The sequence below is a fragment of the Sciurus vulgaris genome, assembly GCF_902686455.1.
Source record: "Sciurus vulgaris genome assembly, chromosome: 1".
Lineage (NCBI taxonomy): Eukaryota > Metazoa > Chordata > Mammalia > Rodentia > Sciuridae > Sciurus > Sciurus vulgaris.
Window position 1 is genome coordinate 171983953 of NC_136461.1, and position 25188 is coordinate 172009140.

At 39.7% G+C, this 25188-nt stretch overlaps 1 pseudogene across 1 annotated transcript; it reads left to right on the forward strand.

The window, feature by feature from the left end:
• Positions 1–13161: 13161 nt before the first annotated feature.
• LOC306665274 (vasculin-like protein 1) lies at positions 13162–17427 on the forward strand (annotated as a pseudogene). Its single transcript has 2 exons — positions 13162–13195; positions 16930–17427. The product of its transcript is annotated as a vasculin-like protein 1 (transcript).
• The last annotated feature ends 7761 nt before the right edge of the window (positions 17428–25188 follow it).

The window sequence follows — 25188 nt, forward strand, 5'->3', positions numbered from 1 at the left end:
CCTGCATCTCATAGAAGAAAAGTAGGTCCAAATCTTCAACATGTCGGCTTAGGATCAGACTTCCTTAACAGGACACCCATAGCACAAGAAATAAAAGCAAGAATCAACAACTGGGATAGATTCAAACTAAAATGCTTTCTCTCAGCAAAGGAAACTATCAGTAATGTGAAGAGCGCCTACAGAGTGGGAGAAAATCTTTGCCACTCATACTTCAGATAGAGCGCTAATTTCAGAATCTATAAAGAACTCAAAAAACTCGACACCAAGAATACAAATAATCCAATCAACAAATAGGCTAAGGAAATGAACAGACACTTCACAGAAGAAGATCTACAAGCAATCAACAGATATATGAAAAAATGTTCAACATCTCTAGTAATAAGAGAAATGCAAATCAAAACTACCCTAAGATTTCATCTCACCCCAATCAGAATGGCGATTATCAAGAACACAAGCACTAAGAGGTGTTGTAGAGGATGTGGGGAAAAAGGTACACTCATACATTGCTGGTGGGGTTGCAATTTAGTGCAGCCACTCTGGAAAGCAGTATGGAGATTCCTCAGAAAGCTTGGAATGGAACCACCATTTGACCCAGCTATCCCACTCTTTGGCCTATACCCAAAGGACTTAAAATCACCATACTACAGAGATACAACCACATCAATGTTCATAGCTGCTCAATTCACAATAGCCAGATTGTGGAACCAACCTAGATGCCCTTCAGTTGATGAATGGATAAAGAAACTGTGGCATATATATACAATGAAATATTACTCCGCCATGAAGAATGATAAAATTATGGCATTTGCAGGCAAATGGATGAAATTGGAGAATATAATGTTAAGTGAGATAAGCCAATCTCAAAAAACCAAAGGATGAATGATCTCGCTGATAAGCGGATGATGACACTTAATGGGGGGTGGGAGGAGTTAGAGTTAGGGTTGGGGTTAGGTGTAGGGTTAGGGTTAAGGAGGGTGGTAAGAATGGAGGAAGGAAGGACTGTGTAGAGGGGAGGGAGGAATGGGAGGGGTGGGGGGGAAGGGAAAAAATAACAGAATGAATCAAATATTACCCTATGTAAATTTATGATTACACAAATGGTATGCCTTGACTCCATGTACAGAGAAACAACATGTATCCCATTTGTTTACAATTAAAAAAAAAGATTTTAAGATTGCAAGATCAATAAGAGAGGAGGTTTCAAGATGGCGGCCTAGAGGGTGGCTGCATTTCATGTTGCTCCAGTACTCAGGATTCAAAAGAGGAGATATTGAGACACTTGGGACCAACTCAAAGCAGCCGGGTGACTCTCTCCCGTTGGGGAGGTGTCCCAGATGGGACAGTAGTCCCGGAACACAGGGAACTTTGTGAAGTAGAGCTGTCGGCAAGACGCCCCTCCCCCCGCTGGAGCAGTGAACTTGGACAACTGGGAGCATCGGAGAGGAGGCCGCTCAGCACAGCGCTGAGACTCGGAGCAACCACTGGGGCTCCGGCAGCTGCCCAGGGGAGGAGTGGCGAGGAGAGCTGTGTGGACTCAGGACACCGGGGCCTGCCCTGAGGAGGAGGAGGAGGAGCGTGGCCACTTGGATTCGGAGTGACTGTACCGGAAGTGCAGGCGGTTGCCAGAGGGGAAGCCACGCGGCGAGCTGTTTGGACTTAGAGCAACGCTTCTGAACACCGGGGCCTGCCCTGAGGACGAAGAGGAGGAGGAGCTCGGCCGCTTGGATTCGGAGTGACTACACCAGAGCTACAGGTGGTTGCCAGAGGAGGGGCTGCGTGGCGAGCTGTTTGGACTCAGACCACTTCTGAGCACTGGGGCCTGCCCGGAGGAGTAGGAGGAGGAGGAGGAGGAGTGCGGGGGGTCGTTTGGACTCGCAGTGACTGCATTAGCGCTCCAGGCGGCTGCTCAGAGGAGAAGGCGAGTGGTGAGTTGTTTGGACTTAAAGCAACCACTCCTGAACACAGGGGGGCTGCCTGGAGGAGAAGCGCGGTGGGTTGCTTGGTCTCGAGTGGCTGCACCAGAGCTCTGGGCAGTTGCCCAGAGGACGCGTGCAGCGGGTCACGTGGATTCAGAGCCACTCAGAGCAACCGCTCCTGAACACCCAGGGGGTTATCTGGAGAAGAAGGAGGAACGGGGAGGGTCATTTCGACTCAGAGTGATTGATTGCCCAGGGCTACGGGTGGTTGGTGGGAGGAGGAGGCACGCAGTGAGTTTCTTGGACTCCTAGTGACCGCACCGGAATACTGGGCAGCTGTCTGGAGGAAGAGGCGTGTGGCAGTTCTCTGGGACTCAGAGCGATTGTACGGGGCCCCAGGTGGCTGCTCAGAGGAGGGGCCGCATAGCCAGGTGATTAGGTGCAGAGCAGGGTCCCAGGATCTAGGAGGCTTCTGGGTGGAAGAGCCGCACAGAGACAGGCTTAGGGGCGGAGCGAAGGTTCCAGGCCTGCGGGCAGATTCTCTGAGGAGGGGCAGCCTAAGGAGATTCATCTGCGAAGGGTGAGGCTCCCAGGCCCAGGAGGTAGGGCCAGGCCCCTGGGAACATTGCAGAGGAAGGCAGCCCAGCCCAGGCGGTAGCTGTAAATTGAGGTGAACCTCTAGGAGGGAACTGACCAGCGAGACCTCCCCACCGGGTGAGTCTTCCCTGCCAGGTGAGGTCTTCACACAAGGACGGTAAAACCAGAGACACAGGCCCAAACAGGCCTTGCCTCAGCCCGCAGCCTAGTGCCCCTTTGGATGACCATTGGTCAACAAGTGGAGGTACCTCTGCCCACTAGCAGGGAATATACCCCACCTGAAGGCCACCACCCCTAGAGAGGCAGCTTCCTTGTGGAGCACCGCATTATCAACTTCCTCCAAGACTTCAGCCTACTGAAGGCTAAGGGGGGATATATATAGAAATCTTCAAGGACATTGTAAGTCAATAGAGGAAATCTGCAATATCTCAGTGGTCCACTGATACCTGAAAATATGAGAAAACAAGGAAAGAAAATGCTGCAAACAAATCTAGATGTTACATCAATAAAACCCAATGACAGCATGGCAGAAGAAATGACAGAAAAGGAGTTTCAGAATGTACATAATTAAAATGATCAGAGAAGCAAACGATGGGATGAAAGAGCAAATGCACGCACTGAATGATGAGATGAAAGAGCAAATGCAGGCATTGAATGATCGCACCAATCGACAGTTAAAAGAGCAAATACAGGAAACAAAAGATCATTTCAATAAAGAGTTAGAGATATTGAAAAAAAAACAAACAGAAATCCTTGACATGAAGGAAACAATAAACGAAATTAAGAACTCCATAGAAAGCATATCCAGTAGGATAGAACACCTGGAAGAGAGAACCTCTGACATTGAAGACAAAATATTTAACCTTGAAAACAAAGTTGAACAAACAGAGAAGATGGTAAGAAACCATGAACAGAATCTACAAGAACTATGGGATATCATGAAAAGGCCAAATTTAAGAATTATTGGGATTGAGGAAGGCCTAGAGAAACAAGCCAAAGGAATGAACAATTTATTCAATGAAATAATATCAGAAAATTTCCCAAATCTGAAGAATGAAATGGAAAATCAAGTTCAAGAGGCTTATAGGACTCCAAATACACAAAATTACAACAGACCCACACCAAGGCACATTATAATGAAAATAACGAACATACAAAATAAAGACAGAATTTTAAAGGCTGTGAGAGAAAAGAATCAAATTACATTCAGGGGGAAACCAATACGTACATCAGCAGATTTTTTCAATCCAGACCCTAAAAGCTAGAAGGGCCTGGAACAACATTTTTCAAGCCCTGAAAGAAAATGGATGCCAACCAAGAATCTTATACCCAGCAAAACTTACCTTCAAATTTGACGATGAAATAAAATCCTTCCATGATAAACAAAAGCTAAAAGAATTTACAAAAAGAAAGCCAGCATTACAGAACATTCTCAGCAAAATATTCCATGAGGAAGAGATGAAAAACAAAGAAGCAAATCAGCAAAGGGAGGAATTATCCTAAAGGAATTGTCAAATAAAGGAGGAAACAAGTTGTGTCAAACAAATAAATAAATAAAATTTAAAAAATGAACCAAATGACTGGAAAACCAAATCATATCTCAATAATAACCATGAATGTTAATGGCCTGAATTCATCAATCAAAAGACATAGACTGGCAGATTGGATTAAAAAGAAAGATCCAACAATATGTTGCCTGCAAGAGACTCACCTCATAGAAAAAGGTACCCATAGACTAAAGGTGAAAGGATGGGGAAAAACATACCATGTGCATGGGCTCAGCAAAAAAGCTGGAGTATCCATCCTCATTTCCGATAATGTGGACTTCAAGCCAAAGTTAGTCAGAAGGGATAAAGAAGGTCATTTCATACTGCTTAAGGGAAGCATAAATCAGCAAGATATAACAATCATAAACATCGATGCCCCAAACAGTGGCTCATCCATGTATGTCAAACAAATCCTTCTCAATTTCAGAAACCAAATAGACCATAACACAATAATACTAGGTGATTTTAACACACCTCTCTCACCACTAGACAGACCTTCCAGAAAATAATTGAACAAAGAAACCATAGAGCTCGATAACACAATCAATAATTTAGACTTAACGGACATTTATAGAATATACCATCCGACCAAGAGCGAATACACTTTCTTCTCAGCAGCACATGGATCCGTCTCTAAAATAGACGATATATTATGCCACAAAGATAATGTTAGCAAATACAAGAAGATAGAGACACTACCATGTATTCTATCAGATCATAAAGGATTGAAGTTAGAAATAAATGAAAGAGTAAAACACAGAAACTATTCCAACATCTGGAGATTAAACAATATGCTATTATATGATGAATGGATAACAGAAGATATTAGGAAGGAAATTAAAAAATTCTTAGAGGTAAATGAGAACAAAGAAACATCATATCAAAATCTCTGGGACACGATGAAAGCAGTAATTAGAGGGAAATTTATTTCATGGAGCGCATTTAATAAAAGAAGTAAAACTCAACAAATAAATGACCTAACACTACAGCTCAAAGCCCTAGAAAAAGAAGAACAGACCAGCACCAAAAGTAGTAGAAGACAGGAAATAGTTAAACTCAGAGCTGAAATCAATGAAATTGAAACAAAAGAAACAATACAAAAAATTGACAAAATAAATAGTTGGTTCTTCGAAAAAATAAACAAAATTGATAAACCTTTAGCCACACTAACAAAGAGAAGACGAGAGAAAACCCAAATCACTAAAATTCGGAATGAACAAGGAAATATCACAACAGACAGGATTGAAATACAAAACATAATTAGAAGCTATTTTGAAAATCTATACTCCAACAAAATAGAAAATTTCAAAGACATCAACAGGTTTCTAGAGCATATGAATTGCCTAAACTGAACGAGGAGGACATACACAATTTAAATAGACCTATTTCAAGTACTGAAATAGAAGAAGTCATCAAAAGCCTACCAACAAAGAAAAGTCCGGGACCAGATGGGTTCTCAGCCGAGTTCTACAAAACCTTTAAAGAAGAGCTCATTCCAATACTTCTCAAAGTATTCCATAAAATAGAAGAGGAGGGAACCCTCCCAAACTCATTCTATGAAGCCAATATCACCCTAATACCTAAACCAGACAGAGACTCATCAAGGAAAGAAAATTTCAGACCAATATCCTTAATGAACATCGACGCAAAAATTCTCAACAAAATTTTAGCAAATCGCATACAAAAACATATTAAAAAGATAGTGCACCATGATCAAGTGGGTTTCATCCCAGGGATGCAAGGTTGGTTCAACATCAGGAAATCAATAAACATAATTCACCATATCAATAGACTTAAAGTCAAGAATCACATGATTATTTCAATAGATGCAGAAAAAGCATTTGATAAAATACAGCACCCCTTCATGCTCAAAACACTAGAAAAAATAGGGATAGTGGGAACATCCCTTAACATTGCAAAGGCCATTTATGCTAAGCCCACAGCTAATATCATTCTAAATGGTGAAAAACTGAAAGCATTCCCCCTAAAAACTGGAACAAGGCAGGGATGCCCTCTTTCACCACTTCTATTCAACATCGTTCTTGAGACTCTAGCCAGAGCAATTAGACAAACCAAAGAAATTAAAGGGATACGAATTGGAAAAGAAGAACTCAAACTATCCCTGTTCGCTGATGACATGATTATATATTTAGAGGAACCTGGAAATTCCACCAGAAAACTCTTAGAACTCATAAGTGAATTCAGTAAAGTAGCAGGTTACAAGATCAATGCTCATAAATCCAATGCATTTTTATACATAAGTGATAAATCTTCAGAAAGAGAAATTAGGAAAACTACCCCATTCACAATAGCCTCGAAAAAAATAAAATACTTGGGAATCAATCTCACAAAAGAGGTGAAAGACCTCTACAATGAGAACTATACAACACTAAAGAAAGAAATTAAAGAACACCTTAGAAGATGGAAAGATCTTCCATGATCTTGGATAGGAAGAATTAATATTGTCAAAATGGCCATACTACCTAAAGTGCTATACAAATTCAATGTAATTCCAATTAAAATACCAATGACCTACCTTACAGAAATAGAGCAAGCAATTATGAAATTCATCTGGAAGAATAAGAAAACCAGAATAGCTAAAGCAATCCTTAGCAGGAAGAGTGAAACAGGGGGCATTGCAATACCAGATCTTCAACTCTACTACAAAGCAATAGTAACAAAAACGGCATGGTATTGTTACCAAAATAGAAAGGTAGATCAATGGTACAGAATACAGGACACAGACACAAACCCAAATAAATACAATTTTCTCATACTAGACAAAGGGGCCAAAAATATGCAATGGAGAAAAGATAGCCTCTTCAACAAATGGTGCTGGGAGAATTGGAAATCCATATGCAACAGAATGAAACTAAACCCATATCTCTCACCATGCACGAAACTAAACTCAAAATGGATTAAGGACCTTGGAATCAGACCAGAGACCCTTCATCTTATAGAAGAAAAAGTAGGTCCAGATCTTCAACATGTCGGCTTAGGACCAGACTTCCTTAACATGACTCCCATAGCACAAGAAATAAAAGCAAGAATCAATAACTGGGATAGATTCAAACTAAAAAGCTTTCTGTCAGCAAAGGAAACTATCAGCAATGTGAAGAAAGAGCCTACAGAATGGGAGAATATCTTTGCCAATCATACTTCAGATAGAGCACTAATCTCCAGAATCTATAAAGAACTCAAAAAACTCTACTCCAAGAATTCAAATAATCCAGTCGACAAATGGGCTAATGAAATGAATAGACACTTCACAGAAGAAGATCTACAAGCAATCAACAAACATATGGAAAAATGTTGAACATCTCTAGTAATAAGAGAAATGCAAATCAAAACCACCCTAAGATTCCATCTCACCCCAATTAGAATGGCGATTATCAAGAATACGAGCAACAACAGGTGTTAGCGAGGATGTGGGGAGAAAGGTACACTCATACATTGCTGGTGGGGCTGCAAATTAGTGCAGCCACTCTGGAAAGCAGTGTGGAGATTCCTTAGAAAACTTGGAATGGACCCGCCATTTGACCCAGCTATCCCACTCCTTGGCCTATACCCAAAGGACTTAAAATCAGCATACTACAGAGACACAGCCACATCAATGTTCATAGCTGCTCAATTCACAATAGCCAGACTGTGGAACCAACCTAGATGCCCTTCAATTGATGAGTGGATAAAGAAACTGTGGTATATATATACAATGGAATATTACTCAGCCATAAAGAATGATAAAATTATGGCATTTGCAGGCAAATGGATGAAATTGGAGAATATCATGCTAAGTGAGATAAGCCAATCTCAAAAAGCCAAAGGACGAATGATATCGCTAATAAGTGGAGGATGACACATAATGGGGGGGAGGGAAGGGTTAGTGTTAGGGTTAGAGTTAGGGTTAGGGAGGGGGGCAAGTATGGAGGAAGGAAGTACTGTATAGAGGGTAAAGAGGGGTGGGAGGGGTGGGGGGAAGGGAAAAAATAACAGAATGAATCAAACAACATTACTCTATGTAAATTTATGATTACACAAATGGTATGCCTTTACGCCATGTACAAACAGAGAAACAACATGTATCCCATTTGTTTACAATTAAAAAAATAAAATATTTTTTTAAAAAGATCAATAAGAATCCAGTAACTAACAAACTATGGTTTGTATATATTTTAGTGACTCATTCCTATAATCAAATTATCTCAAAACTAACCAACCTAAAACAATGATACATATGTTTTATCTCACAGTTTTCATGGGTCAGGAAGATCAAGAACAGTTTATCTGGTTGCTCAGGGTCTCTCATTAGGTTGCACAGTCAAGGGATTGGCCAGCACTGTCATCATCTAAAGCTTTGACTGGGGCTAGAGGATCCACTTCCAAGATGGTCCATTCATATGGCTGATAAGTCGATGCTAACTGTTGGTGAGATGCTTCAGATCCTTGCCATATGGACCTCCCCATAAGGTTGGTTGAACGTCCTCATGACATGGCAGCTGGCTTTCCTCAGAATAAATGACACAAAAGCTAACATGGTGAAGTGACAAGTTCCCTTATGACCAAGGCTTAGAAATCACATACCATCATTCTCACATACTCTGGTCACACAGACCAACTATGATACCTTTTATGGAGGGGACCATAAAAAGATGTGAATACAAAGCGTTGAACTTAAGTTAGGGTCAACTTGGAGCCTCAATACCATAATTAATAAGATAAAAGTATAAATGCTCACTCTGAGACTTCTAGCTTAAATGATTCAGTGAGAAGATTAAGCAAGATAACACAAGTAGGAAAAAGACAGTTGGAGAGGGGAGTGTGAAGATACAGTTCAATTTTGGACATACAAAGAGAGATGACTAGTCATTTGAAAATAAGAAGCTCCTAAGAGAAGTCAGAGCTGAAAATCTGGGAGTCAATGTTATCTAAGTGGAGGAGGGAGTAAAGGCAGAAAATAATATGACTCAGGAATAATAATGTATACAAAGAAAAGAGAAGGAGAAAGAAACAAAACACAGAACAGAACCTTCTGGAAAAAGTCATATTTAAGGGATGGAGAGAGGGAAAAGTCAGCAAACGATACAGGGCAGAAGGAATTAGGGAAGTAAGCAGAGAATGAGGGTTGTCTGATCAGTGGAGGCAATGATGGAGAGTTTTGTTAGAGTTTCATCAGCTATGTCAAGTGACATAAGCAGTCAAGCAATATGAAAAGATAAGGCCAGCAGATTTCACAGCGAAGGTGGGAGGCCATATGGTGAGAAGTCTCAGTGGAGGTGGGATGGTTGTATTCACCTGATGCATGATTTCTCCCTCATGATTAAACTTTCTTCTCATGCAGTGGAGGAGACTTCCATCCTAACAGGCCCATAGTATAATACCTTCAGTTCAGAACAGGCACCCATTATATAAGAATGTGTACCTGTGGTAATGAAAAACTCCTTTTATCATTGGCCTTTCATGCTCTACCTTTTGATAGAGAATGGATGGGTCAGACAGAGCACTATCTCTTCCCAAATAGCTATACCTTCTTGAGAAGGTTAGAATGTTGACAGGCTTCTTTGGTAAACCATATTGCTAAGGTAGCTACTCTCAGGGGATAGGGTTATAGGTAACCCAAAATCACAGGAGTGGAAAATAGTAAAAAGAAGTCATCTTCATGAATCTTCTTAAAGATAAACTAAGACCCAGAAATATTAAGTTACTAGCTCAAAGTCACATAAGATGTTTTTCTTTTCTTTTTTTCTTTTTCTTTCTTTTCTTTCTGTCTTCTTCCTTTCTTATTTCTTATTGTTCTGCAGGAGTAGGGGGAGTTAGGCTTCCTAACTCCCTGTCCAGTGCTCTTCTAACTCACATTTTCTCACGCTATTACACACACACACATACACACACAAAAACACCTGAAATCAAAAGAAAATGATGTCTAGTGGTGTAATAGGCATCTCCAATTTAATACCACCAAAATGGATCTCTCAATTTCAGTCTTCAAAATATATCTCTCCTACCTCAGTACCCCCATAACTATAAAAAGTATACCACCTATATCCCAGAAATCTTCCTTGACATCTCTTTCTCTCTCTCTCCTCTTCATACCACTTTCATTTGCATAGTATCACTCCATCCTCACTGGAATTTAAGTTCCATGGAGGTTTTCTGGTCTCTATAAAATCTTCAGTGCCTAAAAGTGCCTAGCGCATAGTAGATACCTAAAAAACATTTATTGGATAAATCAGTTACTATTAAACCTAAAGTTCAGAAAATTTTCAAATGGGAATATTATCTTTAGCCAAATAAGAACTTAATGTAGGAACTCACCAGGAACTGAAAGCAGAAATGTCACTGTCATTGCTACCATGAACATAGTTTGCCTGTGGTTTGGATGCATTCACAGTGCTCTGAGACCTTTGTCTAAAATCCAGTACCAGACAGCTATATGCTCAGGTGCCAGTGACCCTGAAATGACAGGAGGTAATACAAGAAAACCAAAACTCATTACTATTCTAAATTAATGACTTTGGCCATATACTGTCAGTATCCATTAAGCCTCCCTCATTCCTAGACATCCTGCCAGGAAATTCACAGAAACAAATTCAGCCAAAAGAAACAAAGGGCTCTGCTGTGAGGGATCTAATTCCACTAATTCATTCATTCATTTATGTCATCTATTCTATTCATTGAGTAAAATTTCATTGAGTAGATACTATGTGCCAGACGTTGCTAGGGGCATAGGCTAAAATATTTCTGGAATAGTGTTTGCTGTTGCTTTTGTTCCAGTCATGGTAGTTGTTATCCCTGTCACCATCATCTTCATTATTCATACAAATCTGAAGGCTTGTAAGGGTTCCCATGGGAACCTAAGGAATGGCATTAGGTATCCCAGCCTTGTTTTTCCTACCATGGAAAATGATATTCACACTTACCAAGCAATCTCACCTACAACTACCAGCGAGTTGTTTTATCCTAAGAACTGACCTCTCTGTCTCAGAATATCATATCTGTTACCTAAGTCATAGGGCTAAGGGGAAGCATTTGATTGCCCACCGTTGGCAATATTTTCCCTGTTATAATTTAATTCTCAGAATCCTGTAAACCCTTAGGATGGTAATGAATAAACGAATGGCTGGGGTGCACTGAGTCCTTATTTCAGTCTACGAGCGTGATCTTGGCATCTACTATGTTTCAACTTTTCACATGATCAGTTTTAACTTACCATGATACAACAGAAACCATTTAGGAACTAACAAAACACCGAACACTGTGAATTTAGAAATAGTTGATGACACACAAGAAATCAGAGGGTTAAAGTTTCGCAAACTCTTTTTGTTTTTCATACATGTATATAGGGTAATAATGAAACTTTCACAAACTTTTTAAAGGCCTTCAGTAAGATCTAATACCTTGCAAAATAAAATAGGGACGAGAAAGATTCACCTGTGTTAAAATTTGTCAAAGTCCTAATGCTATCTTTGAACCCTTCAAACAATCCTCTCTGTTGGACTCTCACCAAGAATTCCCTTTACCTTCTTGGAATCTTTATTTTCCTTAAAATATCCATAGGACTTCTCTTCTTTCCCCAGATGTACCTGTTGTCACTAAGGGTTCTTAACATGATGCATTCATTTCCTTGGGCAGCTAGAACAAATTACCACAAAGTGGGCAACTTAACTCAACAGAAATGTATTCCCTCTCAGTTCTAAAGAGCAGAAGTATGAAATCAAAGTGTCTGCAATGGCATCCTCTCTTTGATGGCTCCAAGAAAGCATCCTTCCTTCCCCCTTTCAGTTCCTGATGGTGGCCAGCGATCCTTGGCATCCCTTGATTTGCAGCTGCACCACCCCAATCTCTGACTTCATCTTCACTCACATGGCTGCCCTCCCTCTACGTGTGTCTCTTCCTAATCTCCCTGTTCTTATAAAGACACCAGTAATTAGATTTAGAACCATTCAAATCCAGTATGACCCCATCTGAACTTGATTACATCTAAAAACACCCTATTTCCAAATAAGAACACCATCACAAGCATCAGAGGTTAAAATTTCAATTTATCATTTTGGAAGGCACAGTTCAACCCATAACACCCAGATTCTTCATTATTCATACAAATCTGAAAAAAAAATTCCATTTTATATATAAGATAGCTCATAGCCTCTCATGGCCTTCTCTGTGAAACTGGAACAATGCCTTGCTCTCTTTAAAAATTCGTTGCCAGTTATAATGAAAGGTCTCCTTCCCTGTCCCTTCTTCCCTTCACTATTTCCTTTCTTCCTTATTTCCCACTCCCTTCCTTGTTTCCTGCTTCTTTACCTTTCTTTCATCTTTCTTTCCTTTCTTCCTTTTCACAAATATATATGACTATTTACTATGTGATAGCTTCATTATGGTGCAATGGAGGACAGAAAGATAAAGTGAAATTTCCCATATTCAAATTCAACCCATAGAAATACTCAAACTCTAAGTCTTCTAAGTCTGAGCAAAAAACTCAGTAGGAAGATTCAATTGTACCTAAAAATCAAAATATAAGGCAGAAAGTAGTGATTGCTATAAGAGAGTCATAGGCACAATGGTGCAAAAATACTGAGAAACTATAGCAATTCCTCCTGGAAGAAAATCAAGTTTGACCCTAAACAATACATAGTATTTGAATTTTTAGAGATTGAAAGAGAGATTCAAGTTGCACTGGGTACAAAGGCATCAAGACAAGAAAATACAGCAGATTTATACATTTCTCAGTGTGTCAGAGACCCCTTTATATGTCTTTGCTACAGTTACATTTCCAGAAATTTTAATATAAAAGAGATTGGGAAGAAAAAAAGCACCCAAAAACATGATCATCTTGGTTAAAAAAATTATGCTTTTATCATTTTTTTTTCAAATTTTATTTAATGAGCATACATGGTTTTTAGGAAAAATAGTATTTTAATTTTTCAAGGATTTTCAAATCACCTCAAAATTGTTATTCTAAAAAAGAGAAGTCTAATCTTGAGATACAGAATCATAACTAAGACAAATATAATCATGTCAATTACTGCACGGGGGAAGAAAATGACCAGAACAGGTAGTTGGATCAATCAGGTGGTTCCTGAACCAGGCATTTTAGTCTCTACATGAAGGACAGCGGAGTGTGGGATTTTCCTTTAGGTAAGTAATGTCTGCCCTCTGCTGGTGACTCTGAAGTTACCAACAGCAAGAGTTTGTCTTTTTCATCTTCCAAGACAGAGATGAAGAGGCAAAAAATGTAAAAAATGTAAAAAATGTAAAAAATGTAAAATCACCATTCTGATCTTAAAGACATTATTTTTGTTACTTTGACAGATTTTTCATTTCTTTAAGTATACTCCTGCTTAAGAGAGAAAAACCCATTTGTTCACTCCACTTCTTGAGCCAGTAGTATAGCCATCCCAGCCAGCCAGGCCAGAGGAACAGTCAGTCATTCATTGACTTGACAGCAGGGCAAGTTTGTTTTATAAAGTATAGAGGAACATGGGATGGATGCAGTACCTGCATGGTACTTGGTGGTGGTGGGAAAGAAGTTTGGAGAAAATGATTTAGAGAGTCATTCATTCAGAAAGTAATCAGATGCATCTACCAACTCAAGATCTTAGATTAGGGTTTTTCTAAATTATGTAAAATTCTCAACATCAACATGTTACCTTTGAAGACTGGAAAATTTTGGTTATGGGGCTGTTCTGTATAGTGTAGGATGCTTAGCAACATCCTAGCCTCTAGCCACCAGGTACCCCTGAGCTATGACAACCCCAAAATATCTCCAGACATTGCCAAATGCCTCTCCCCCATACTGGGAAGGTAGCAAATTGACCCCTGCTGAGAACCATAGGTTAAACTCAACTTCATTTCCTTTTAAACCCAGGATATATTTACAAACCATCACTCTTCTTGTGTGCAAGAGGATGATAAGGATTTACCAGGAGTGGTAAGAACTAAGAACTCTCCATGCCCGCCCTGTGCTAAATGTTTTTCCTCCTAGGGCTTGGTTTTATCAACTATAAAAAGCTGATATCATAACATATCTTCCAAGACTGTTGTTTGTTTAGTTAACAAAAGCTTACTAGTGTTCTGAGGACTTTCAGGACATCAAACAAGCCAGAAAATGAGATCCCTGTAAGAAGCATATAGCACTGGACAGATGTGCTTCTGAAGTAAAATGGAAGTCACTGGAAGGTAGCATTTTAAGAAAGAAGCAATATGGGTCCACAACCTCTTATTCCCATTTCTGCAATTAAAAAAGAAATAGCGAGCCATTTTGGGAAGAGTTTTGTTATGGTTGTAGTCTACTCACCGATGCCAGGCCAAAAAACTAGGAACACGTCCTTAGACACTGCATCTCAGCCTTGGCTGCAGCTCTGCCGCTGCTTGATTGGTAGATTCATGTGGCTTTTTTAATGATTGAATAATGATGGAAATGGATCCAAAATTAAAAGTGACTTTCTACCAAAGCAGTAGGAGATTTTTCATATCACCTTCCAGTAGCTGAATTCAATTTGGGGGAAGAAGCAAAATGAGTGAAATACAGAAAACTGAAAAGAAGAAAACCTCATTCTGGAACTTTCTTCTTAACTGTTCCTAACCTCCTGTCTTTCTACTTGTTTTAATTTTGTTCTGAATTTACAAATATTGAAATCAAAGAAATATAATATACATTTAGGAGCTTCATAGCAAGAAATTTGCCTTGAAAGCTGCTATTCTTGGAGGGAAAAGTATATCAAGTTTCTGTCTGATTCTTTTTTTTTTTAACAAGATTTTATATGTGCATAGATTTTAAAGTTTAAGACAAATATAAGATCAATGACACAGAATAGAGGACACGGACACAAACCCAAATAAATACAATTTTCTCATACTAGACAAAGGGGCCAAAAATATACAATGGAGAAAAGATAGCCTCTTCAACAAATGGTGCTGGGAGAATTGGAAATCCATATGCAACAGAATGAAAATAAACCCATATCTCTCACCATGCACGAAACTAAACTCAAAATGGATTAAGACCTCAGAATCAGACCAGACACCCTGCAGATTATAGAAGAAAAAGTAGGTCCACATCTTCAACATGTCGGCTTAGGACCAGACTTCCTCAACAGGACTCCCATAGCATAAGAAATAAAAGCAAGAATCAATAACTGGAATAGATTCAAACTTAAAAGCTTTCTCTCAGCAAAGGAAACTATCAGCAATGCGAAGAAAGAGCCTACAGAGTGGGAGAAAATCTTTGCCAATCATATTTCAGATAGAGCACTAATCTCCAGAATCTATAAAGAACTCAAAAAACTCTACTCCAAGATTTCAAATAATCCAGTCGACAAATGGGCTAAGGAAATGAATAGACACTTCACAGAAGAAGATCTACAAGCAATCAACAAACATATGGAAAAATGTTCAACATCTCTAGTAATAAGAGAAATGCAAATCAAAACCACCCTAAGATTCCATCTCACTCCAATTAGAATGGCGATTATCAAGAATACAAGCAACATCAGGTGTTGGCAAGGATGTGGGGAGAAAGGTACACTCATACATTGCTGGTGGGGCTGCAAATTAGTGCAGCCACTCTGGAAAGCAGTGTGGAGATTCCTTAGAAAACTTGGAATGGACCCACCATTTGACCCAGCCATCCCACTCCTTGGCCTATACCCAAAGGACTTAAAATCAGCATACTACAGAGATATAGCCACATCAATGTTCATAGCTGCTCAATTCACCATAGCCAGATTGTGGAACCAAACTAGATGTCCTTCAATTGATGAATGGATAAAGAAACTGTGGTATATATATACAATGGAATATTACTCAGCCATAAAGAATGATAAAATTATGGCATTTGCAGACAAATGGATGAAACTGGAGAATATCATGCTAAGTGAGATAAGCCAATCTCAAAAAACCAAAGGACGAATGATATCACTAATAAGTGGATGATGACGACACATAATGGGGGGAGGGAGGGGTTAGTGTTAGGGTTAGAGTTAGAGTTAGGGAGGGGGGCAAGAATGAAGGAAGGAAGGACCGTATAGAGGGAAAAGAGGGGTGGGAGGGGTGGGGGGAAGGGGAAAAAAACAGAATGAATCAAACAACATTACCCTATGTAAATTTATGATTACACAAATGGTATGCCCTTACACCATGTACAAACAGAGAAACAACATGTATCCCATTTGTTTACAATAAAAAAAGACAAATATAAAAATAAATATAAATCAAACATTGCCCTATGTAAATTTATGATTTGTAATTAAAATAAATAAAAATAAATAAATATATATCTGCACACTATTGTTAGCAGTTGTATAAGAACAATGACATTTACATTTTAAGGGCTTTGTCATGAGGTGACTACTCAGAAGATCTTTTACAGTGCTTTAATATTATATTTTTGATCTCTCACCTTGATGGCATTACTTGCTCACACGTGAGGCCACCTGTCTGTGTAGCTATGACCTTGTCATGAACAGTTCGCATTCGCTGTGCAAATGTCCATGTATTACCTATTTAAGCATCGTCATAGTACCATTGCTCGAGGAAGTTGAATGAGGTAGACATAGGCATAGTTCTTTTCCCTAACCCCCCTTTTTAAATGTAACAAATACTTTTTATGTTCCACCTCCCTCTTCCCCTCCCCACTTCCCCCTTTTGGAAGTGAGTCAGGAACTAAGTGGTGTAGGATGAGCAATTAGAGGGACTCAGATAGTGAGTCACACCGAGCCAGGCTTCTTTGTACTTCATCACAAGGCCCACTGCTGGCCAGACTGCTTAAGCACCTTTTTAACAAGAAGACCTCATGAGAGGGCCAACTGTCAGCTTCAAGGAGTTCAGAAAACAGGACCACAGAGGTTACACCCTGGGATCCTGGCCATAAGGTTGGCCTCACCTTGCTGAAAGGAGACACTGGACCTAAATGACACAGCATGACTTTGTTCCTGCTTGGCTAAATTTCTCAACACCACAGTCAGCTAAGTCACCTTCATTCACCTTTGAAAACCACAGGGAGCTCCTACTCAGAGGAGAAGATAGATTTGGAGTGAGCTGTCATTGATACAATTCCTCTGATGGCTTTTTTAACAATGGGCCCCTACAAACTTACAGAAGATTCTTGGCACCAGCCCTGCCTGTTCCATCATGATTCTGTGGACTCTGGTGTCTCTAAGGGAGCATATGCTAGACTCACAGGGAACCTATCTGGTTGGCACAGCTCTTCCCGAGGTTATGATGGCATGAGCCAGCATAGTGGAGGTGGCACAGGAAACCATCAACACTGGAATGGCAGCTTTCACTCCTGGAAAGGCTGTGCCTTTCAGGAAAAGTCACCTACAGAGATTAGGGAAGAAATGAAAGAAGACAAGGTGGAAAAGTTGTAGTTTGAAGAGGAAGACTTTCCTTCTTTGAATTCAGAAGCTGGCAAACAGAATTAGTCATGCAGACCTATTGGGACCCCTTCTGGAGTGTGGGAAAACTCGCCTAGTGCCAAGCAAGCTCCCAAGATGCTACTTATCAAACAAGTTTTGAAAGAGGATCCTACTGCTGCCTTCTCTGCTGCATTTACCTCACCAGGATCTCACCATGCAAATGGGAACAAATCGTCAATTATGGTTCCAAGTGTCTATAAGAACTTGGCTCCTAAGCCTGCACCACCTCCTTCCAAGAACTACCAGGACAGTCATCCTAAAACAGTTGAATGCAGCCAGGTGCAGTGGCACGCACCTGTAGTCCCAGCTACTAAGGAGACTGAGGCAGGAGGATCACTTGAGCCCAGGAGTTGGAGGCCAGCCTGGGCAACACAGACTCTATCCTCCCCGCACCTACCAAAAAAAAGAAAAAAAGGAAAGAAAAGAAAAAGTGATATATCATGTCCCTTCCTAAATCCTTTCAGTGGTTCTAAACCATTTATAGAAGAGATTGGTACTTTTTTTTTTTTTTTTTTTTAATGAAGAGCCAAATAATAAATACTTTAGTCTGTTCTGGTTACAAAAAAAAAAAAAAAAAAAGGCAAAAAAACACTGAGTTGGGGATTTAGTTTAATGGCAGAGCACAGAGCACTTGCCTAGCATGCACAAAGCATAGGGTTCAATTCTCAATCCTGAAAACACAACATATAGACACACACTGAAAATGTTTTTTCCTTGCATGTGATATTGAAATCTATTTGGTGGCACAACCTGACCTGACATAAATGAGTCTACTTGTAGTTTTCACTTGTCTTATTGAGTATGAATATTCATAATTTTCTGTACAAATATTAATGTGTTTGGTATAAGGGCTTTCCCCAGACTGCTAGGGGTGTTACACATCATATATCATGAGTATTGTTCTACTTTTCTGAATTCTAAAACAATCCCAATTTCAAAACACATATGGCCCTAAGGGCTTTGGATAAGAGATTGTGGATGAGGGTACATAAATTAACAGGAAATGAGCAAAACAAGAGGAAACACTTTTACATAAACATACTCACTATTTTTCATTTGTATCTTTTACCATGACAGACAAATTATGAGCTTATGAAATAAATGGGGGGAAAAATGGGGTGTGAGTTTGCAGATAAGGCATGTAAATTTTGCTCCTTTAACAACATAAGTAGTCCCATCCAAAGAAACAAGTCACTATTTGTATTCATCACCCTGAGAGAGAAGAGGTCATACCTGATAACAGAGGCAGTGTGGTCCCTCTCTGCAGCTCCCTGTGAAATGGGGCTTCCTTCCAGCTTCAGCTAGCAGGAACCTGCTTCAGCTTAGCCAGTGACTGCCCTGTTCTCAAGCTTTCTTCATGTCCATCAGTCCTCTCCATCTTCTCATTAACGTATTTGTTCATTTCTCAAATATTTGTAGCCTCTACTACATGCCAGACGATGCGCTTGCCACTGCAACCTTCTCTTTCTGCCTCTTTTTTCTGAGGAGAGAGAGGTATCATCATTCTTTTTTGTTATTATTTCAGAAAACAGTGGAATAGAAGAAATTTTCAAGGTATCTTCTAAAATATGTCTTTAGAGTTTTCATATAAACCATTGAATTATTCCATGAATAACAGATGCAAGTTTATTTTCCTTTATATGATATACATATGTAATTATCAGCAAATCATGTAGATCTTTGGACAATATGTCTTCCCAAATGATACTGAAGCCAGCATTTGAGATGAAACTCAATTGTCTATTTCTACTGGCGGGTAGAGTCTGCATAAGCTGTAGACCTCTGCAGCTAAGAAAGCCCATTTTAGTGTCAGTAGCTAATTATAGCAGGGGATGCCTCCTGGCATCAGCAAGGATCACAGCCATCAAAGCCAGATTCTTTACTACTATCAAGTGATGTATCGTACTTCTTAATGGCAAGCTATGCCCTCCAGTGTCAGAGCAGACCCCAACAACTCACAGCCACTTTCTTCTTTCCAGGTTCTTGTCTCAGGAATTTGAAGAATGAAATCCAAGGATGATAACAAAAGGCAAGAGTGAAAGGAGTAGGATTCATTCCAGTGAGAAGAAAAGAGAATTCTTGCAGTGGAAGAGGGGACCCACTAGCTATCAGGTTGCTGCCTAAATGTACTAGTCTATGGGTTTATATAACTCGTGGGCTAATGCTATTGGTCAAAGTTTATGTTAACAAGCTCTTAGAAAAATACCAACACTATTGGTCAAAATCTATACTAAACAAATGTTGGGAAAGTACCAATGCTATTGGTTAGCCCTTGAATCTGAACTTTTCTGTAACCTCCATTTGGGTCTGCCCCCACTTCCATTTTCCCACTGCTATGGGACAAAGGCTTGGGTTCATTATGAGTTAAAGTGGTTTTGTGTTATTTTTAATGTAAAGGGAATCTAAGTCTTATAAAAGCACTCACTCATTATTGTATTTGCTTATGCTTCTCACCCCTACTAGACTAAATACTCTTTAAGAACTTCTTTGTATTTACCAACTACAGGTGCTTAATAAATGTTGGATGAATTAATGTAAGAATGTTCTTCTAACCTTCAAGTTGAAGATTCCCTGCTTTATTACTGAGCTCAATGGCTGTTTCCTGTTCTCTTGAAACAAGACAAGAGATGCAGATAATACTTAGATATGTATAGGACTTTGAAATTTTCTAAAAGTTTTCATGTACATTAAAAAATAAAAGTTACATTAAATCAATCCAAACATACATTTCAACCACAGGAGTGGTAGCAAGCTTCCCTTTTACATTTAATGGAGTTAGGAGAAGTTTTTCCTTTTTTTTCAAGTGGTCCAATAAATACTGGCTTTTAAAGGCAGAATTTGAAGGTGTGCATTTCAGATGCCAAGAGAAGCATTGCTACCTTCTTTGACTGAAGGGAAACCAAGAAGTAAAGAATGTAAACAGCATCAAAAGGAATCTAGGTTGGGATTCAGTAAAATTTTGTCCAATATAAACTATGTGAAACAAGGAAATGCTTTCCAAAAAAAAGGTACAGAATCACTACTGATATGGCAAACACTGATTCCAAAATTGCCCCATTCAAGGGGGTTTGAGTCAATTTTCCCATAGAAGAAAATTGGCCACTAGAAAGTGCTATACCAAAATCCAGTGGAGCTCCCTCAATGAGCCTCCCATAAAGCAAGCATTTATTAAAGACCTACCACCTAGTTCTCAATGCTCTCAGGACTGATGTCCTAACCAATTCTCCATGAACTGTGTTCTGTGGAAAGAACTCTTCTCTTCTGCTCTAAACTTCAAAAATGGGATATCTTTTCTTAAGGACAAAAAAGAAACACAAAAGATCAACACTGCCCAAGTCTGGAACATTCTGTCATGCTTCTCAGTTTTAACCTGATACCCAGTACTAGTGGTGCCTGTCCTATTCTTGCATCTGTTCATGAATATAAAAATTTACATATGGTTGATTTGTTTCTACTTCCATTAAGTACACTGATGATGAGTAAATCAGAACAATATGAGAACACACAAGGCTTTTAGATTTAATTTAGCAATTAATAATTAAGATTAAGACAACTGTTTGTCATTTAGAAACACCAGGATTCATCCTTTTAATTACCATCTGGATTTCTTGTAAATTATTTGATTTGTCTAAGCCTTATTTACTTTCATTCAAAAGCCCTCAAATTTTTGCTAATTTGGCATGCCAGAGACTCAGCTAATTGCCTCAGCAGAAAATAAAACAAAAAATGAAGGAGCACAGCACTTGAACCACAGTGGTGGTGAAGAAAACATTAATGTAGGAGAGACCTGCTTGCCAATCACATTAGTCCTCGGTCACCTGTGGGACCATGGGCAAGTCACTGCACCTCCCTTATCCTTAGAGACAAGATAGGACTAAAACAGGACTTAGTTTTTTTATATTTAAGTAAACATCTTCTTACATAATGGAAGGGGAATAGGTTATCAATGCCCTAACTTTAGAGAGATGGCAAATGGATTACATTTGGTTTCAGCTAAGTACAGGAGGTTTTCCCTGCCATTCCATACCTTCTCCAGGTCTCCAGAATCAAGTTCCCCAACACTAGCAGGAGTGCAGCTCATAAATGTGGGAGAGATGTTCCAATGCTTTGAGTCTTGGGACTTCTTGCAAGTATGCTCAGTTACATGGGTCAGAAGGAAAACAGTGAATTAAGTGAGGGGTTCATTTCTCTCATGTAACCAGGAAACTGAGTAGCAAGTAACCCAGGTTTGGCTGCCAAGGAACAAGCTCCTTCTACTCCCTGTTCTGCTATTCTTAGTAAGTAGTCACAAAATGGCTGGGCACCTTTGAGCACCATGTCTCCATTGCAGGCAGGAAAAGGGGAAAAGGAGAAGACAAAGGGCTTACACCAGTGAGTTGTCCATTTGTCTTGGGAAAATAACAGCTTTCCTTCGGGAAACCTTATACAGTGGAAGATGTAAGTGTTTTACATCTCATGGGCAGCACTACCCATGTGACCATGTGCCACCGCCCGCGGCAATTTGTTACCGCCTACAGCAACAATTGCGTGGGTATTTATCGGAGGTGGACTGGAAACTGAGCTACTTCTATCTTTCTCTTTAGTGTGCTGCTTTCTTGCTTGTTTGTTTATAGAGGATAGAGGAAATGAGGCTTACTTGCTTTGAGAGAAGAGAGAGAGAGACTTTGCTCATCGGAGAGAGAGACTTTGAGAGAAGGACAGGCTTTGCTTAGAGCTTAGAGGAAGAGAGACTTGCTACGCCCTACTTAAGGTCTACTGCTTCTTACTGGTGCATCCTGCATCCTGTGAACTAAGGGTGCGTCTACCTAAGGTGCTTTAGTGATGCGTCCCGTGTACTGCGATCTGCCTGTCTGTGATCTGCAACCTAAAAGTGTGTTCTCAGTTCTCCCCTCTGTGATCTGCCTTCCGCTGCTGCCCCTACTTGCTGCTTCTATCTGCTTGCCACTTCTTCTTCTTCCTTTCTGCTAATGGCTTCTCTGCCCTTCTTTCTGCTAGCTGCTGCTCCGCTGTCTTTTCTTTCTGCCTGCCGCTTCTTTCTGCTAGCTGCTTCGCTGTCTTGCTCCGCCTACATTTATATCACCTCCAGGAGGCGGAGAGCAGGGCCATGCCTCTTATGCAAAGATTAAGCAAGACGCTAGATATCTGAGCAGACACAATTAGGAGTGCTTGAGAACACATGTGCATACATTGTGTGCCTGGATGATAAATCACCTGAGTGTGCTTATGTCAATTAACCTCCTCGCTGCTGATGTGATCAGGTGCCATTCTGGCGCCGTCAACATGGCACAGCCCCCAACAACCATGAAAGAAGTCTAGGAATTTTTTTAAGGAAACATCGTCCCCCTAAACCAAACTGAAGATATAACAGCAAGAGGAAAAAGGCAAATGGAAACTGAGTAGACTACTAGTTGCATATGCCACAGGAAGGACAAACGTATTGAGATGTAAATTGGGGCAGAGGGTATTCATGTTATTCATTGGAGGACATGCAGATGGCTGTCTAAGAAGGAATCCTCACCACACACCAACAAGAAATCCACTAACGAAGTTTCTCTTTATGGGGGCGGGGAGCATAGCGCCCAATGAATACTTGGTTCCATTTGATACCACATACAGATGAACCATTTGTCAATACCTAATGAGCCAGCAGAGCCTGAAGTTCTCTTTTTTTCCATAATTTTTATTAGTGCATTACAGTTGTACATGATGGTGGAATTTGTTGCTAAATATTCATACATGCACACGTTATAAAAATATAATTTGGGGCTGGGGAGATAGCTCAGTTGGTAGAGTGTTTGCCTTGTAAGCACAAGACCCTGAATTCAATCCCCAGCACTGCCAAAAATATATATGTGTGTGTGTGTGTGTAAAATTTGGACAATCTTACTCCCTATCACTTCTCCCCTACCTCCCCCCTGGTCCCTTCCCTCTACTGATCTCCCTTTGATTTCCATGAGATCCCCCCACCTTTCTTTTCCTTTTTCCTCTCTAATTTCACATATGAGAAAAAATATATGACCACTGATCTTCTGAGTTCGGTTTATTTGATTTAACATGTTCTCAAGTTCCATCCATTTTCCTGCAAATGATATAATTTCACTTTTCTCCTTTATGGCTAAATAAACTCGATTGTGTATATACACCACATTTTCTTTATCCATTCATCCATTGACAGACACCTAAGCTGATCCCATAGTTTGGCTATTGTGAATTGTGCTGCTATAAATATGGATATGCATGTATTGCTATAGTGTACTGACTAATCTTTAAGATAAATACTGAAGAGTGGAATAGGTAAGTCATGGTTCCATGCCTAGTCTTTTGAAGAAACGCCTTACTGATTTCCATAGTGGTTGTACTAATTTACAATCCCACCAACAACATAATGGTGTTTCCTTTCCCCACATCCTCTCCAGCACTTATTATTGTTTGTATTCTTGATGACTATAATTCTGACTACAGTGAGATGAAATATGAGTACAGTTTTGATCTGCATTTTCCTCACTGCTAATGATGTTGAACTTTTTATGTATTTGTTGACCATCTGTAGTTCTTAAGAAGTATCTGATCAGATTATTTGCCCATTTAATAACTGGATTATCTGGGTTTTTTGGTGTTAAGTTTTTTGAGTTCTTTATATATTCTGGATATTAATTCTCATCAGAAGAGTAGATAGCAAATATTTTCTCCCATTCTATAGGTTCTCTCTTCAAATTCTTAACTGTTCCCTTTGTTGTACAGAAGGTTTTTAATTTGATGCCATTCTATTTATTAACTTTTGGCATTATTTTCTGAGCATTAAGGATCCAATTGTCATTGCTTGTGCCTGCATGTTGGAGTGCTGACCCTGTTTTCTTCCAAGAGTCACATAGTTTCTGGCCTAATTTCCAGGTCTTCTGATCAATTTGAGTTGATTTTTTGTGCAGGATGAGAAATAATGATCTATTCTCATTCTTCTACATATGGATAACCAGTTTTCCCAGCACCATTTGTTTAAAAGGCTGTCTTTTCTCCAATGTATGCTTTGGGCATCTTTGTCAATGTTCAGATGACTGCATTTGTATGGGTTTATCTGTCTTCTGTATCACTGGTCTATGTATCTGTTTTTATGCCAGTATCATATGGGTTTTGTTACTATAATTCTATAGTATAATTAGTATTGTGAAATCAAGGCCTAAAGGCCTCTTGATGCCAACTCTGCACCTCCTGGAACCTGATCCCTCATCCAAGACCCAGGACCTCCTTCCTTGTTCACTCCCCCTCCATCTTTCCCTCCATTACAGCTTTGAGAGACCTATTCTTCCTCACTTTTCAAACTCTAATCTACAAACAGGAATCTGCCCTTTCAGAAGCATAGGCTTTTGAAATTTAGAATCTAGGACTGTCCTTTCTTTGTCATTGCTTTCTCAGAGTCACCTTTCTCTTTGGCAATGACCATAGAATGTCATGCTCATTGAAGTCATGCTCATAAAGGGCCCAGGGTATAAGGAAGCACTAGGAACAAAAAAAGAAAAGAAAGAAACAATTTCAATTTTAAAATATCATCCTTCTGCTCTTTAAGTGAAATCTTATGCAGAAACCCAATGCAAAACAGATGAAAGTCAGAGTCAATAGGGTTAAGTCAGGACATGAGTGCAAGCGGCAGTCCTGAGGACTCCAGGGCCCTCTCTCATAGGCCTGAGAGAAGTTTTCCGAAGTTTGAAAAGTCATTAA